Raw genomic sequence first — 16932 nt, 5'->3', positions numbered from 1 at the left:
TTGTCTGCCGCTATAATGATTGTTGGTCTCTGATGATGTTACGTTGCCTTTCTTTAGTTCCTGTGGGAGCACATTTATGTTCAATATGATTTTCGATTAATTAAATTCTTCATCTGGAGACTCACGTATGCTTCCTACTTTATTCCCTGCATATTCTGTGCCTGTGACAAGATGTTGGGATGAAAGACACATATCTCAGTGCCAGTTTAGTGTCAGCACTGACAGACAGGTCCTTTATTTGTTTCTTAGTTTTTCCATATAAGATCATTTTAGTAGAGTAAGAGACCAGTCTTGTGAGTTGGTGCAAGCATCTCTCTGCTCAAACACTCCAGACAGCCACCTGCTGGGACCCCTGGAGAAAAGCCAGGTGAAATTCTCACTCCTCCAGACTTGTAAAGGGTACGTACACACGCACACACACACACACACACACACACACGTGCCCACACATGCATACACACCCACACATGCACACAAAATTCACTTACCCACCCACCCAACCACACACACACACACACACACACACACAAAGGCCATCTTTGTTCACCCTGCTGTGCTCTGTGTCTTTTGAGATGGGCTGAATCTGCTCGTTAAAGTCTGTGACATCCATTGGGAAGATCGCCCCCTGCTGTTCCCCCTGCTGCTTCTCCGTTACAGTTTCTTTCTTTTTTTTTTTTGATTTTTGCTTTTTTTTTGCCTGCCTTAGAAAAGAGAAGCCCAAGCTGCCTGTAAGAAAAGAGGACGGAGAATTCCTCGGAGCACGGCACCACTTTCTGAATGAGAGAGCTTTATTAAGAATCGGATCTGGAGCAGACCTCCCTCATGTGAGCTGACAGCCCCAGCGTCTTGTCTCCGGAGAACAGGTCCGGTAGCGGAGACACAGACCCTCTCACTGCTTTGGCCCGTTGGACACTGAGAACCCTGCCAAGACTCCTTTCCCATGCCACTATACCCAGTCAATCAATACATCAATCACTCCGTCAAATCGTTAACGGACATGGCGATCAAAGCAGGGTGACGGTTAATGAAGTGGCTCGTTAGGCATCTGGCCAGATTGTTATCAGGATCAATGAGGAAGGGTGTTGACTAGTGCTGATTAAGTTTCCTACTAATCAACTGCTAATGAGAAACACAAAGATTGCCTCTTCCATCGATTTCTGTTCACCCCGTGAAAAGGTAATGAACCCCTATAAGGGACCCAAGTGAGATTTCTCTAACAATGTTAACAACGTTAAACGTATTTTTCCCATCTGACCGGCTGTGGTCCAGAAGTCACACTTCTCCATTTCACACAAGGGGATGCCGAGCTTTTCGTAACACCAGCCGTGCGAGGTGTGCACGGCTTTAGAGCATGACGTGACAGCCAGACAGGAGCAGACGAGAGGCACCATGTCACCGATGTCCGATGACTTTCTCCTAGCCAGTCAAACACCACCATCAAAGTACCATGGCTTTCCCCAAGGCAGAGCGTGCCGCCACGCAGACCTCTGAGACAGACGCAGAGGCCCCTGGCATTCACAGAGAAGAGGTGGGTTCAAATGAGGAAAGGGATGTGGTCAGGTAGGAGTGTGCTCAGCCCTCAGGGGGAACCATGGAGAGAGGGAAGGAGGGAGGGAGGGAGGGAGGGAGGGAGGAGTGCTTTAGCAGGTGTCTCTGGGGAGACCTGATGCTCTGGGCACATGTTCCTGGCTGACCACACCTTACTGGTTTCCTCCCCTCTGTCCTTTCCACAGTCACCAGATCTGGGATGAAAGTTTGCTGCTTGCCCCTGACAAGTGGGAAGAAAGGAAAGCCTTCCAGAGCGAGCAGGATGGACAGCTGCAAGTTAGGAGCAGTTCAAGGCTCAGTTACAAACAGCCCGCACTCACAGGCACCGGGAGAACCTGGGGAAGAACACACTCACACACACATGGCTCCATTACAAGGTCTTACAACCTTCTCATCTCTACAAAGATCTTCTGCATGCCTCTCAAACAAATAGAAGGCCCGTCTATAGGGTGTTACGTTGTTTAATTTAGCAGAAATGAAATTATTATTATTATTATTATTATTATTATTATTATTATATAGCATTGTCTCTATTGACCTGGTACTGGAGTGCACATTGCATAGCAGCCTGTAAGCCTGTTTCTTTGCTCCACCTGATTCTGGTGACTCAGTGATGTTACTGAAGGTGTCACTTCCAGTGTGATCACATGATCATGATTGTGTCGCACAGAGGAGAGCCCATAAAACTGTCAGCACAGCAGCGGCGTAGGTTCCTGAAAGAGAAGAGGTGACGAGATGTCTGGGCTGGATGGCAGGAAGTCACCTTCCTGTCCACAGAGCTGCAGAGTAATGCCCACTGTTTCTGAATGATCGCCGTCTTATATAAACGTGTTTGTGTTCGTTCGTGTACCTGTGCTCTGCGTCAGACGCGTCTGCTGTGCAGGCAGGTGGATTTACATTAAAGAGACTAGCATCTTGCTTTTCCAGATGGTTCCACGACAGGCAGATTATCTGCTCTATCGCGGCAGACTGAACCTGAGAGTGTTGAAGTTGTGTGTTGGGGGCTGTAGGTACTGGGGGCCATGGTCATGATCCTGCTCCCCGCCCTGCGGTCTGTAAGTGATCCCTGCCCGGCCTGTCCCAGCTGTGAGCTCCACTTTCCAACCCCCCCTCAATGAGCCCAGTTATGGGATAGGGCTCCAACCCACTGCCCTCCACCCCCACCTCCTTCCTCCACCCCCACCCCCCAGAGGCCCAGTGTCTGCACTGCAGGCTAGGCTTACTGGCCAACAGACAGGCCAGGAAGTGGGTCCAGGTAGCCACGCCACAGGAATACTCAGACATGTGAGGCCAGCGGCAGAGTGAGTGTGTTACACTGAACGTGTGCGCGGGCGTGAAGAGGGAAAAAATGTGAAAACCCACTCACTGATGCCTGGTGGAGTCAGACAATAGACGAGGAGTCGAGCCAGTTGAAGGATGTGTGTGTGTGTGTGTGTGTGTGTGTGTGTGTGTGTGTGTGTGTGTGTGTGTGTGTGTCTGATTTTGAGGAATTCATTTCAATGCCCTTATAAATGAATAACTACTGTGGACAGGTTCCTTTCCTCGTTGATTTGCAGTGTTGGATGCCTTATCGCTCTCCCTGGAGTTCGCTAATTACACTGCGTCTACGGTTACGGCAGCCATGTTTGATATGAGTTTATCTGAGCTGTCCGTCTTGCAATTAAGGTCAGTGTTCAGCACTCTTGTAGTAGTGCCCTCACAAGCCTTCTGTAAGCTGCACCAGGATCAAAACCAACACAGATCAAATTAGAACTCTGGAGTTCAGTTTCCCCCTCAGACCCCCCACCCACCCGACCATCACAACATACAATAGCTCAGATCAGCCCTTACCTAGATGACTCTTGACCTCGTGTGACCTGTCTTTTTAATGCTTAATAATATCTGAGCATCTGAACTTGATCAGGGTCAGGGGAAGCAAGAAACCAGAGCAGCTTTTCAGTCACCTGTGAACTCTAGTGATCTGTTTTTCAGAACATGCCTGTTTTACAGAGCTCTTCAAATTATTATTTAAAAAACAGCCTAAATCATGTTAACACACAATATTAAGGTGAAAGGATAATGCTTTTTATCTCTTAATGTCACGTTACAGCCCCGCCCCTCTTGGCCGTGGGTTGGTGTAGTCTACGTCTGGTTATGTCCATATGTGTATTTCCCTGAGTGTGGTTCTATGTGTGTGTTCATCTGTCTCACCTATGGCTCATCTCGTCATCACCTGGGTCTTGTTCAGTTTACCTATGTGTGTTTAGTGTCCCGTGCACGTCTTTGTCTGAGTCTGCACATCCGTATGTTCAATGTTCACTGTGCGCTATCCGCGCTATTTAAATCCCATTTTCCATGTGTTGGTTTGCCGTGTTCAGGTATATTTTCATAGTCCAGTCTTGCTATGAATAAAAGAACTCGAACAACTGCATAGTGCCAATTCAAATTTTCTATTAAGAGTACAGATTTGTAACAGAGTATTAAATTACTCCACTACCTTAATTTTAAGTAAATGTAATTGATCATTTATGTGTGGTGAATATTATTAGGTATTGAGTCTATTCTTGAGTTTAACACTATCAGCCATGATTTTCTTGGAATTTCAACATGTAATTAAATATGCAATTGACCACATATAATCATGATTAAAACATAATCATCTGACAGGTCTAATTAGAGTGTTTCTTGTTGGGTGAAATGGCCAATCACAGAGAGTGTTATAAGGATCTGTTAGATTAAGCAGTGCTGTTCATTCTTCCCCTGAACAAGATGGATAACTTCAGTTCTTCAGTTACGAGGGCAGTGTGGGTACATGAAGTTATCAGGGTCCTGGAGTTAGTCAGAGAGAGAGACAGAGAGAGTGAGGGATGGAGAGAGAGAGATGGGGAGAGTGAGGGACAAAGAGAGTCGGGTAGAGAGAGGGATGGAGAAATAAACAGATGTTTCATAATAAGGAAAGAATAATGTTTAAATTTAGTTGAGCTCATCCAGGTAAAGAGTCTGAGTGGTCTGGTTAAATATTATTACACAAACAAGTGGTCAGACCATGAAGAGCTAACATGAGAAGGAGATTCACTCCATGTGGCTTTGGATAATTGTAGCCTAGCCAGTTTCACTGAATGAGGACTTAACACACCTGATACTGTGTATACATGTCACTATGTGTATGTCCGTGTGTGTGTGTGTGTGTGTGTGTGTGTGTGTGTGTGTGTGTGTATGTATGTGTGTGTGTGTGTATGCATCGGTTTGTCTGTCTGTTTGTCTTGGGAAGCTGTGTGTTATGTGTGACACAGTATGCTGAACAGATTAACTGAGTGACACTGTGATAGCCAGGCTAACACACACACACAGGAGTCCTCTTACAAAACAAGGCCCTTATCCCTCTCCCTCCTCCCCCTCTCCTCCCCCTCTCCCTCCCTCTCTCCCATCTCCATCCTCCCTCTCCTTCCCTCTCTCTTTCTTCCTCCCTCTCTCTCCCCCTGCAGTTTCTGCACTGCTCTGAGCCCCCTTTCATTACCACACATTTTCAATACAGTAATTTATGACAAAATGGTCCTATAGTTTTATTCATAGACATATGCGGAATTTAAAATACATGCAAACATACAAAATGTTTTATAAACTGAAAATTATACCAATTGGCCTAATGGGGGCACTACAATGTTCAAATGAAAGCATGGATCAAAAAAACAAATATGTATCCTAGTGTTTTGTGAAAAAGCCTCGGCAGAATTTTGATAGAATGGAGAGGTGGAACACCTCTAATCACCTCTGTCAGTCATTCACACTCAAGCTACCTTGTGTCTACAGCTAGATTTTATGAAACTAACTTTATCTTGATCTCTACCTGTCCACTGATCAAGCAACCAGGCTAGTATGTGAGTGTGTGTGTGTGTGTGAGTGTGTCTGTGGTTTGTGTGGGCATATTGTAATTAAAAACAAGTCTCATTATTAATGCTTTTCCCCAGGCTAGAGATTCAATGAGCAACTGGCTTACTACTCATTATCTCCTTCAACCCTCTCTGCACCCTCTCTGACGTCTAGGACTAGGATTAGGATGAGAAATTATGGAGGAACAGGAAATGAGAGAAGGGATTAACAATCCCGGACCACTCCCACCCCATACCACCTACCCACCCACCTTGAAATTCATAGACTTGTGCAAAAATAGAGAAAAGCGATGCCTGCAAGAACAGCAAGTTGAACTGCAGCGCGTAAAATAGCCCCCTGTGCAGGGGGGCCGTGTTCAAAGCAACGTTAATATTCAGAAAACAATGGATTAAAAAGCGAATGTCACATCATGGGCCCGTGAGCACATGGTGTGACGCTTAAATGAGCCTTGATTGCACGAGGCAATTTGCATCTCAGCATAGCGCTCAATTAAGCCGAGCGATTAGCGGCCCCTCCGGCGTGTCCGGCTCCGTGTCATGTCAAGGTGGTGGAGTGCAGCCTCGTAGCAGGAGTCTGATTTGACCAAAGCCCCGGGCAGCGGCTTGTGTTCCCTAATGAGGCTTCTGAGTTCAGCTCTGGCCTGGAGGCTATGGCAGGTCCTGAGAGCCATGCGGAACGCCAGCTATCAACACGGCAGCTCACACCACTTTACACCATTTACTCCACGTGAGCTTGTCCCGCTCCGCTTTTAAAAGGGGCTTAGAGGGACGCGCTTTAATGAGAGTCCACCCCTGGAGGCTCTGTGTCACCTGGATGAATACAGGGGCGGAGAGTTCACTGATTCAAAATGATGGTGTAGGCTTGGCCTTCAGAAGCATATTTTTGAGCAAGCTAAATCTTTGGTTAATGTTACAATTCATACAGTTGTGTTTTATCAGTAATATGTTCTTTCTATAGAGAAGATAAGCATTAAGCTCTTATGTTGCCATTGTGATGTAATGTAATGTCATTGTGTTGTAATGTCATTGTGATGTCAATGCTATGTGCTAATTTACATTTAATGCATTTTATTTATTATCACTTTTAATGTTATTCTCAACAGGACAAGCACAACATCAGTCAATAAAGTCTACAGCAATCCCAGTGCCACATGTCTCTCACTTTGTGTGCTGTTTTATTGTGTGTGTGTGTGTGTGTGTGTGTGTGTATGCGCGTGCGTGTGTGTGTGTGTGTGTGTGTGTGTGTGTGTGTGTGCGCACGCATGCGTGTGTGTGTGTGTGTGTGTGTGTGTGTGTGTAGTGGCTTGCACTTGTGTGAATGTCTCCAAATGTGCGTGGACGTCGCTAAGAGTGAAACAGCGAGCTCTGCATCTCCTTCAAACGTCTTCCCAGTCAATGGCAAAAACAAAGGTCAGGACTTTGGAAATGTCACTCAGTCTCTGGCTCGCCACTTACGGGGCCAAGGGAACCCGGAGGGGGTTTGGCCTGGCCGCAGGTTCCGAGGGGACAGAATAATGCCTCGCACGGCGGCTACGGCTTCCTCTTCCCTGGTGGTTTGGGCCAGGCGGAGAGGCGCGGTGGGGGCTCATTCTTCTGCTGCCTTTTCCATCAGCTGCCAGACGGGCAGGGGGCCGCGCTAAATGGGCACTCTAAAATAGAGCGCGCCCGGGAGGGAGCCCTCTCGAATATGTACAGTATACCTAGCAAGCAAGCAGAGAGATTCACAGCCCTCATACTTAACCATACAATTGACACATATAGCATGAGTAGCAGTGTACATTTATTACCTGTTTTTATGCGTACATATTCCTTTGTTTGTCAACATGCAAGTGGGAGCAATGTGAAGATAGACGGATTGAGTAGATACAGTGTTAGGCTACAAGACCAGTGGAGAGGTGGGGGGTGGAGCCAACTAAAGGAACCCTTCAGTTCTGTTGTCAAGCTTCTGCCCTTCAGTTCTGTTGTCAAGGTTCTATCCTTCGGTTCTGTTGTCAAGGTTCTATCCTTCGGTTCTGTTGTCAAGGTTCTATCCTTCAGTTCTGTTGTCAAGGTTCTATCCTTCGGTTCTGTTGTCAAGGTTCTATCCTTCACAGCAACAGAAGCTATTGAAACGTAGCACATTAGCTAGAATTCTTAATGTATACACCCAGAAACAAAACCGCAGGTTTACGCACACTTCCCATCCTGTGTTCAACGTGAACACAGTGAGTAGCGTGTGAGAGAGAGAGAGAGAGAGAGAGAGAGCTAGCCCATGATATTCTATGAGCAATCAAAACTCTTTAATTTCTAATGAATGTATTATTATGGAATTCTGAATTCTCATTTGGCTGACTGAATTCCAGTTGACCTGGTGCAGCGCATTCAGCTTTGAGACTTTTGTACTTTATAAATGCTCTGGAATTAGATAGATAGATAGATAGATAGATAGATAGATAGATAGATAGATAGATAGATAGATAGATAGATAGATAGATAGATAGATAGATAGATAGATAGATAGATAGATAGATAGATAGATAGATAGATAGATAGATAGATAGATAGATAATCAAGTCAACAATCTGAAGTTGCATAAAAAACAGAAAAGGACAGAACGACTGCACAAGATGACCAGCTGATGTAAATGATTGGTGTGACCATCTAATGTAAATATAAATGTAAATGACTGGTGTGACCATCTAATGTAAATGTATATGACTGGTATGACCATCTGATGTAAATGTAAATGTGAATGGCTGGTGTGATGAGCTGATGTAAATGTAAATGACTGGTGTGACCATCTGATGTAAATATAAATGTAAATGACTGGTGTGACTATCTAATGTAAATGTATATGACTGGTGTGACCATCTGATGTAAATGTAAATGTGAATGGCTGGTGTGATGAGCTGATGTAAAACGTAAATGACTGGTGTGACCATCTGATGTAAATGAAAATGTGAATGACTGGTATGATGAGCTGATGTAAATGTAAATGGCTGGTGTGATGAAGTGACGTGAATGTAAATGTAAATGACTGGTGTGATAAGTTGATGTAAATGTAAATGTAGATGACAAGTCTGATGAGCTGCTGTAAATGTCAGTAAGGGGGGCGGAGCCAGCGTCTGATCAGATGATTATTTTAGCGTCAGAGGACAAGCGGCTGAAAGGGAACCATGCTCGGCACTGGCCTGTGGGTGACAGAGGGGGGAGGGGAAGGAGCTCCCAGCACACCTGAGCTTGCGTTACCTGCCGTCTTCTGAGCAGCATACTGAGAGCGTGGAAACATGAGCTCAGCTGTGGGAGGAAATCTGGCCGCCTGTCAAGTGCTTTTGTGTGTGCTTCTGCGAACAGGCCGGATCTGGTTTCCCCTGCACCTGAAACAGGGCACCAAGCCATGAGCACAGCAGAGCAGCGAACACGAACCACACCAGACTCCCCCCACACACACACACACAGCCGACCTGTCAGTGCTCCGTCAATAACACAGCACAGTCCCACCACTGCAGACCTGTATGACCCAAACGCAGTCCTACTCTGTATGAAACGTTTTGATTGGTTAAGATAGAGGTTAGGGAATGGCTTAATTCATATATGACCTAAGGATGTCTGGTTACATGAACCTTCATGAGGTCACATTACAATAACAGTGTCCACACGAACTGTTGTACACGAATAACAGGTACAACAAATTGGAGGTGCCAGAAATCATAATTGTTTACATGTTGCTGTTTCGATACCTGGACGTTTTGAGTTTGAGATGATAGAGCCTTTCGCAGCTGGAGTCTGCTGGATGACAAATATATTTCTTTTTTTTACATTTTAATTAACAGCAGTACAAAAGCAGGTGTGAATCCCAGTTGTGCCAGGTGAAGTCTGGGAGACGCCCAGTGGCAGGTAGAGGTAGCAGAGACTCTGTCCTCCCCCACACGTCTGCGTGTGTTTGGGTAGGATTCCAGCCACTGTTGTCATACATCCCCTGAAGTGGTTGACACTGCTGTGGGCAGACCATGATGATGAGGGTGCTGGAGCCATCGTCCAGTGTGCCCGAAGGAGCTTCCTACAACGGCTGGCAGTGACCGAAAAAACTCTGGAAACTGCTAATCTGGAAAACTAGACATTAAAAAAGTGTTAATAAATCAACAACATGTATAACCCTTCCATCTGACTTTGAGGAACAGGTGTTTCATTTGTGTTTAAAATCAACACTTTGAGTTTTTAATACCAGAATTACATAGAATATTAGAAATGTGTCACCTGTACTACAATCTGAAAAGACAGATATTAATTTTAAACAGTTTTTTTCTGTAACTGAATTTATTTTTAAAAATTAATGTTATGTCCCCATTCTCCCAACGTACTAACGTTGCCTAGTTCATGGACACACCAACTTTTAAAATACACTAGATAAACAGTCAGTGTCACATATTGAGAGGGGTTCAAATCAATTTAAACCATACAAAAACATGCTCTGAAGGAAGATTTCCTGATCTGAGACTTTTGACACATGTGTTATTAAAATCAAGCTACTTTGCATTCGTACAAGTCACTCAGGTGGAATTGCTTTTTATTCACAAATATTCTATGTGAAATGAAAGTATCAAAGACTGCTCCCATGATGGCTCTGAGTGAGGGGTAATTGCTTGCTGGGCCCCTTGCCCCACACTGTTCTAATTAAAAAATGAGAGAAGAGCACAGAGATGATTAGGGAACGCTAGCAAGGACACGACTGCAAGTGCGGAGAGAGCCGTGAGGCACCTAAGATCCTGTCTCTGAGGTTGTGACTGACACACGCATCATGCAGCTCTACAGTCACCACTGGGGAACAGAGACACCAAACGAGAAGCAGATACAGAGGTTGAGCCTGGAGACAGGGGGACAGGGCACAGGGGACACAGGAGAGGGGACAGGGGGACAGAAGACAGGGGACAGGGGACACAGGAGAGGGGACAGGGGGACAGAAGACAGGGGACAGGGCAGCGTGGATGAAGGGTTAAAGAGTGGGGAAGAGATAGAGACAGAGGGACAGATATATATATATATATATATATATATATATATATATATATATATATATATATATATATATATATCTGTCCCTCTGCCTCTATCTCTTCCAGCGAAAGAATCAGAAAGAGATATAGAGAAAGTGAACAAGAGAGAGAGAAATGCAAGTAATCTGAAGGAACATTTCCCACGATGCCAGGCGGTTAACTGAACGTCTTCTCCAGTAACACTTTTCAGAACAACTCCCTTCTACATTTCCCCGTCTACATTTCCCTCTCTTTCGTACGTCTTGTTTATACGAGGCGTTATTGTCCCGTCCCTTGCCTGTCCTGCTCCTCCTCCTTCTCTCCTTTGTCTCCTCGGGCTTGTGGGAAATCTGCGTCCCTGCCTCTTCGGGGCCAGCTATAGTTAATCCTCTCCAAAAGCACCTTAACCATGCTGGGAATTCTGCAGCTGCTAAATGAAACGGCAGGAACCGCCATGCACTTAACTCCGGCTCACCCTGGCACGGAGCACCACTGTCTGCACACGGCAATGGTTTCTTCTTCTTCTTCTTATGAGTAGTTCAAAGCATTCTGCCGTGGTGTGATAACTGTGTGCGTCTCTTGGGTGAGCGTGAAAGGGGTGGTGCCGGGTTCAACAGGCCCGTCCTCATAATCCTGTTTTGACAGTTCACCTGAGATCACACAGCCTGGGATGATGGAAGAGAGAGCTCACTTTAACTGCGAGCAGGAAAGACACTATACACCTCAGAATAGTGCCCAGCTCCTCAGAGGACTAAAAATGATCTTTGGGACGGTGATGATGTTCCAGATTCACTGCGTATATATGTGAGTGGAACACAACATATGCATGTTGAGGATGAGTGTGTTATGGGTGTCAGGAGAACTAGATCTAGCGATGCTCTGAGGGGGCAACCACCCCCCCCCCCAAAAAAAAAAAAAATATATATATATATATATATATATATATATATATATATACGAAAAAAACTTCTGTAAATTCATTTGAGCCAAAAGGGGGCAGAGTTTCATTTTGAATATACATTTTTGCGTAGTTAAACCTCACTGCCTATTACTGCCTCCAAGCAGTGACCCACGTGTGATTCTCGGGTTTACCGCTGCCCGTTGTGGAGTTGTCCCACGTGTGATTCCTGGCATTGGCTGCTGCCTACGTGGAGTTTTCCCAGGTGCCTGTGTGGGTTTCTTCACTCACGTTTCCTCGGGGTCCTCTGGATTTCTCCCATTTCCCAACATGTGCATGTTAGGTCAGTTGGCATCTTTAATCTGGCCCGGTGTGAGTGAGTGTGTGTGTGTGTGTGTAAATGTACCCTGTGATGGACTGTTGTCCGGTTTAGGGTTGGTTCCTGCCTTGCGTCCTGTGCTGCTGGGATAGGCTCCGCCCCCCACTGCGACCCTGAATCGGATTAAGTGATTTAGAAGATGAATGACTGACTGAATGAATAAATCTCATTCAGTGTTCTAAAATGTTAGAAATTTTCAATCATTTTGAAAGGATTTAAGGACTTTAATAAATCATTACATGAATACAGATGAAGGCTTTGTAAACTCCATTTAAAAAAATCTCCAAACACCATAACACGTCTCTGCTGTTGTCTGGAAATTAGCTAAATCAATCAAATAAGCAAAAACCATGAGTTATTTTAATGCGATTAAATAGATCCAGGAACACTATATCAGATGTAATCACACACTGAATTTTCTTTATTTCAGTTCTGTTTGGCTTTGAAAATAAATAAAAGACACATTTTCTCTCCAAAATACAACAATCAGGACAATTATTCCGAGATCAATACGTTTTCATAAACACACCCAAATGTAGATTGAGAGAATCAAAGAGACAGTGAGCTCAGGTGGATTTTCAATACACTGTTCAATATGCATGAATGGTGTTCAATATGCTTGAATGGTGACCTTCAGCAGCGTACCTGTCTGTAATTGTGCATCACTCCCCGTCTCGCCCACTAAACGCTAACTGGGACCATTCAAAGCAGCCACTGAAAGGGAAAAAATTGTGCTATTGAAGAAGTTTATTAGAAATTGATCTACTGAGACAGAACGTTTGGCAAACTTCCCCAGAGATGACACGATCTAGGTGGCGTCTGTGGGTGCACTTCAGAGGTGGAATGGGTCTCCGAGGCCGAAGAACAAGACGACAGTCAGCCCAGAGAGGAGGAGTGGAGTATAGTAAGGAGGAGAGGACGACAGAGAGGAGGAGTGGAGTACAGTGAGGAGGAGTGGAGTACAGTGTAGAGGAGTGGAGCACAGAGAGGAGGAGTGGAGTACAGTGTGGAAGAGTACAGAGAGGAGGAGTGGAGTACAGTGTAGAGGAGTGGAGCACAGAGAGGAGGAGTGGAGTACAGTGAGGAGGAGAGGAGCACAGTGAGGAGGACTGGAGTACAGTGTGGAGGAGTACAGAGAGGAGGAGTGGAGTACAGTGAGGGGGAGTGGAGTACAGTGTGGAGGAGTGGAGTACAGTGAGGAGGAGAGGAGTACAGTGTGGAGGAGTGGAGTACAGTGTGGAGGAGTACAGTGAGGAGGAGTGAAGTACAGTGAGGGGGAGTGGAGTACAGTGTAGAGGAGTGGAGCACAGAGAGGAGGAGTGGAGTACAGTGTGGAGGAGTACAGAGAGGAGGAGTGGAGTACAGTGAGGAGGAGTGGAGTACAGTGTAGAGGAGTGGAGCACAGAGAGGAGGAGTGGAGTACAGTGTGGAGGAGTACAGAGAGGAGGAGTGGAGTACAGTGAGGAGGAGTGGAGTACAGTGTAGAGGAGTGGAGCACAGAGAGGAGGAGTGGAGTACAGTGAGGAGGAGAGGAGCACAGTGAGGAGGACTGGAGTACAGTGTGGAGGAGTACAGAGAGGAGGAGTGGAGTACAGTGAGGAGGAGAGGAGTACAGAGAGGAGGAGTGGAGTACAGTGAGGAGGAGTGGAGCACAGAGAGGAGGAGTGGAGTACAGTGTGGAGGAGTACAGAGAGGAGGAGTGGAGTACAGTGAGGAGGAGAGGAGTACAGTGTGGAGGAGTGGAGGGGTACAGTGAGGAGGAGTGGAGTACAGTGTGGAGGAGTGGAGGGGTACAGTGAGGAGGAGTGGAGTACAGTGTGGAGGAGTGGAGTACAGTGTGGAGGAGTGTAGGGGTACAGTGAGGAGGAGTGGAGTACAGTGTGGAGGAGTGGAGTGCATCCTGAGCAGTACTGGAAGAGGAATGATGATGCCATGGAATCACACTCTCTCAAGCAGGTGGTTTCATGAGACTCAGAACAGTTCCATATTTCTGTATATATACAGTATATATAAATATATAAATTACCCTTATTCTGTATACTGAAATCATATATATCATGGGTTTATTTTACATTAAAACATGTCACACACTCTGGGCGGGTGGGATTCCCGGGTCTCTCTCCGCCCGCCTCTGGCCTCTGGGGGAATGCTGTCGCAGCTACCCACCCTTGCTGGTAAGTACATTCCATACATCTATCCTATGTTGCACTTCTAGGTTGCACATAAACACACACTCACACACACCCATACATCGCACTCATCTGCACTATATGTATTTGGTTTACTTTCTGTACTTCTTTGCAGTGGTCATTTGAGCTGGTTGCGTGTTTTATTTTATTAATATTATTATTATTATTATTTTATTATTATTATTTTTTTTTCTTCTTTTCTTTTTCTTCTCCTTTCTTCTCCTACCTCTGTCTTTTCCCTTTTTATTATTTCTCTCCCCCTCTTTTCTTGGTCCACCTAACCCCAATAATTATCACTTTGCATATTGTTATCACTATATATTGTTATCACTACACTATATATTATACAGAATTGTTATAATTGCCATTTAAATCTGTACATAAAAACAAAGTTGTCCTCCAAAGATGGGGGGGTGGAGGTGGGCCAAAAAAAAAAAAATAAAATAAAAAAAAAAAAAAAAAAAAAAAAACGTCACACACTTAATAGTCAACTGACATTTCTAAAATATATATCATATAAATTACACTGACATATAAAAATGGAAGTGCACATTTTCCAGTTGTGCATTGTTAGTTTGAAAAATGAACTTTCTTGTGGAGTTGGTCCTGAGTCTTGGGTCTACGCCAAATATTTAGGAATGACACACCAGTGTCACACCAGAAGTGGTTTTTCAGATGGTCACCTGTGACTAGCGCAGCGAGAGACCAGGAGAGGATACAGCAAGACAGTATCAGAAAAAGTCAACAGGTGAAATTGTTGATCAGAGGATGAGTGGTCACATCAACCTTTTTGGTCACATTAACCACCACCAATATTATCTCAGCTAAAGCTCAGCAAATGTATTCATATATAAAGACTGCTGTTACAAATAGGTCCTCTTTAGGTAGGTTTGACTATCAGTGAGAGATATATTGCTGCTATCTATTACAAAGCCCAAGGGTACAAATCATGTTGTAATTTAGCTATCTAAATCTCCTTATCAGCTCATCTCACACTGTAAGTGAGGTCAAAGGTCAGCAGGCCAGCAGTACTGAGAGCTATCTGTGACATGCAGAGGAAACTGACTCGCTGTTTTTATAGTCACCCTCTGACCTCTCATTAACCTAATCTCTTCTACTTAAAGTAATCACAGACTCCAAAGACACCACCAATCCTTTGCATGTGTGCATGTGCTTGTGTGTGTTTGTGTGTGAATGCATGTGACTGTGCATATTTTGAATTGTGTATCTATCCAGGTTTGCACAAGATTTACAGCATGCCTGCCACTGTATGGAGATGAACAGCGCGTGTGCCGCTGTATGGAGATGAAAAGCGCGTGTGCCACTGTATGGAGATGAACAGCGCGTGTGCCGCTGTATGGAGATGAACAGCGCGTGTGCCACTGTATGGAGATGAACAGCACGTGTGCCGCTGTATGGAGATGAACAGCGAGTGTGCCGCTGTATGGAGATGAACAGCGCGTGTGCCGCTGTATGGAGATGAACAGCGCGTGTGCCGCTGTATGGAGATGAACAGCGCGTGTGCCGCTGTATGGAGATGAAAAGCGCGTGTGCCGCTGCATGGAGATGAACAGCGCGTGTGCCGCTGCATGGAGATGAACAGCGCGTGTGCCGCTGCATGGAGATGAACTGCGCGTGTGCCGCTGCATGGAGATGAACAGCGCGTGTGCCGCTGTATGGAGATGAACAGCGTGTGTGCCGCTGTATGGAGATGAACAGCGCGTGTGCCGCTGTATGGAGATGAAAAGCGTGTGCCGCTGTATGGAGATGAACAGCGCGTGTGCCGCTGTATGGAGATGAAAAGCGCGTGTGCCGCTGTATGGAGATGAACAGCGCGTGTGCCGCTGTATGGAGATGAACAGCGCGTGTGCCGCTGCTGGTTCTGGGCCTCTGTGAGGACTTCAACCCTGCTGACAAACAGGCCACATTAGCAGCAGAGAAGCGTGAGGATCCCTGCAGGCTGGAGTCCCCTGGTGCCGTGAGCAGAGCGGCCTCCATATCACACCCATCTAGGTGTTTATCTAGCATCATTCGGGTGGCAGCAACATTACTCTCTCTTTCTTCTGTGCACATTAGAAGTGCTGGGTCAGTGTGATAAGTTGGGCCAACTCAAATGAGGTCGCGGTAATAGAGAATAGTGTGTGCATGATTTATCAACACTGGTAATGGGCCACAATAAGAGGCATTTACTTTCACTGAAGGTACTGGCACGCGCACGTGTGTGTGTGTGCAGCTGCATGTGTGTGTGTCCAGCCACCAGGAACTACATGATGTAATGTTGTATGTTGTATACTGTAATGTTTTCAATTGAAGTGCGTGAGAGTTTGAGTGTTTAAAGCTTTATCAATGAATGACACAGTGTAACAGTGTCAGGAAAAATAAAAAGTCATATGTTGGAGGTATTATTTAATTGTTATAGTCTATAATACAGAAGGATTTATGAATTTAGGTTAGTACATCATCAAAAAAGAACTTAGTGGAAGTAATTCGACAAAAATCTTTCCGTTGTTTCTGAAAGAGGTCCAGAGACTGTTCACTTGTGGTTAAAGTGACAAACCCTGGTTTGATTAAAAACTATTTCATTGAAGTATAGTGATGCAGAATATCTCCACATGGAAGGCAGTCCGAGTAAGAGGCATGAATCTCAGAAACTGGTGCTGACCAGCCATTACTGGTTTGAATTCAAGGTATGAGTTGATATTGCATGAACAAAATCTGCACAGGAACTAATTTCAAAGAAACAGTCTGAATAAGGAAGTTCACATTGTTCCTGTTTTTGGTCTAATAAACAATATGATATGATTTTTGATATGAAGTAAGCAGCAAAGTTTTTTTCTCTCTCTGTGTGTGTTCCTCTTTTTCTTTCACACACACACACACACACACACACACACACACACACACACACATGCACACATTATAAAACATGCTGAATGATTGCTGGTCAGTCTCGAGGGTAGAACTGTCTCTCGAGGCATTTTTAAGACCAAGAGGAAAATGACTAGCAGAGCTAACGAGCCTTTGTGCATGAGCACAG

At 45.2% G+C, this 16932-nt stretch overlaps 1 long non-coding RNA gene across 7 annotated transcripts in view; it reads right to left on the bottom strand.

The window, feature by feature from the left end:
* Nucleotides 1-3367: 3367 nt before the first annotated feature.
* Nucleotides 3368-16932, bottom strand: part of LOC143512005 (uncharacterized) — a 98165-nt gene continuing 84600 nt past the window's right edge. For 4 of the 7 annotated variants that reach the window (XR_013130335.1, XR_013130334.1, XR_013130330.1 and 1 more), the window contains 3 exons: nucleotides 12352-12420; nucleotides 11734-11819; nucleotides 6591-9509 (listed from right to left, as the gene is read on the bottom strand). This is a non-coding gene — a long non-coding RNA (uncharacterized LOC143512005). Of the gene's footprint in view, nucleotides 4357-6590; nucleotides 9510-11733; nucleotides 11820-12351; nucleotides 12421-16932 lie in introns of those variants that run through there. The other 3 variants (XR_013130331.1, XR_013130332.1, XR_013130333.1) reach the window with 3 other exon arrangements.

The sequence above is a fragment of the Brachyhypopomus gauderio genome, chromosome 4 (assembly GCF_052324685.1).
Source record: "Brachyhypopomus gauderio isolate BG-103 chromosome 4, BGAUD_0.2, whole genome shotgun sequence".
Classification (NCBI taxonomy): domain Eukaryota; kingdom Metazoa; phylum Chordata; class Actinopteri; order Gymnotiformes; family Hypopomidae; genus Brachyhypopomus; species Brachyhypopomus gauderio.
The sequence above is the reverse complement of the archived record's forward strand: the minus strand, read 5'-3'. Positions and strand labels throughout refer to the sequence as shown.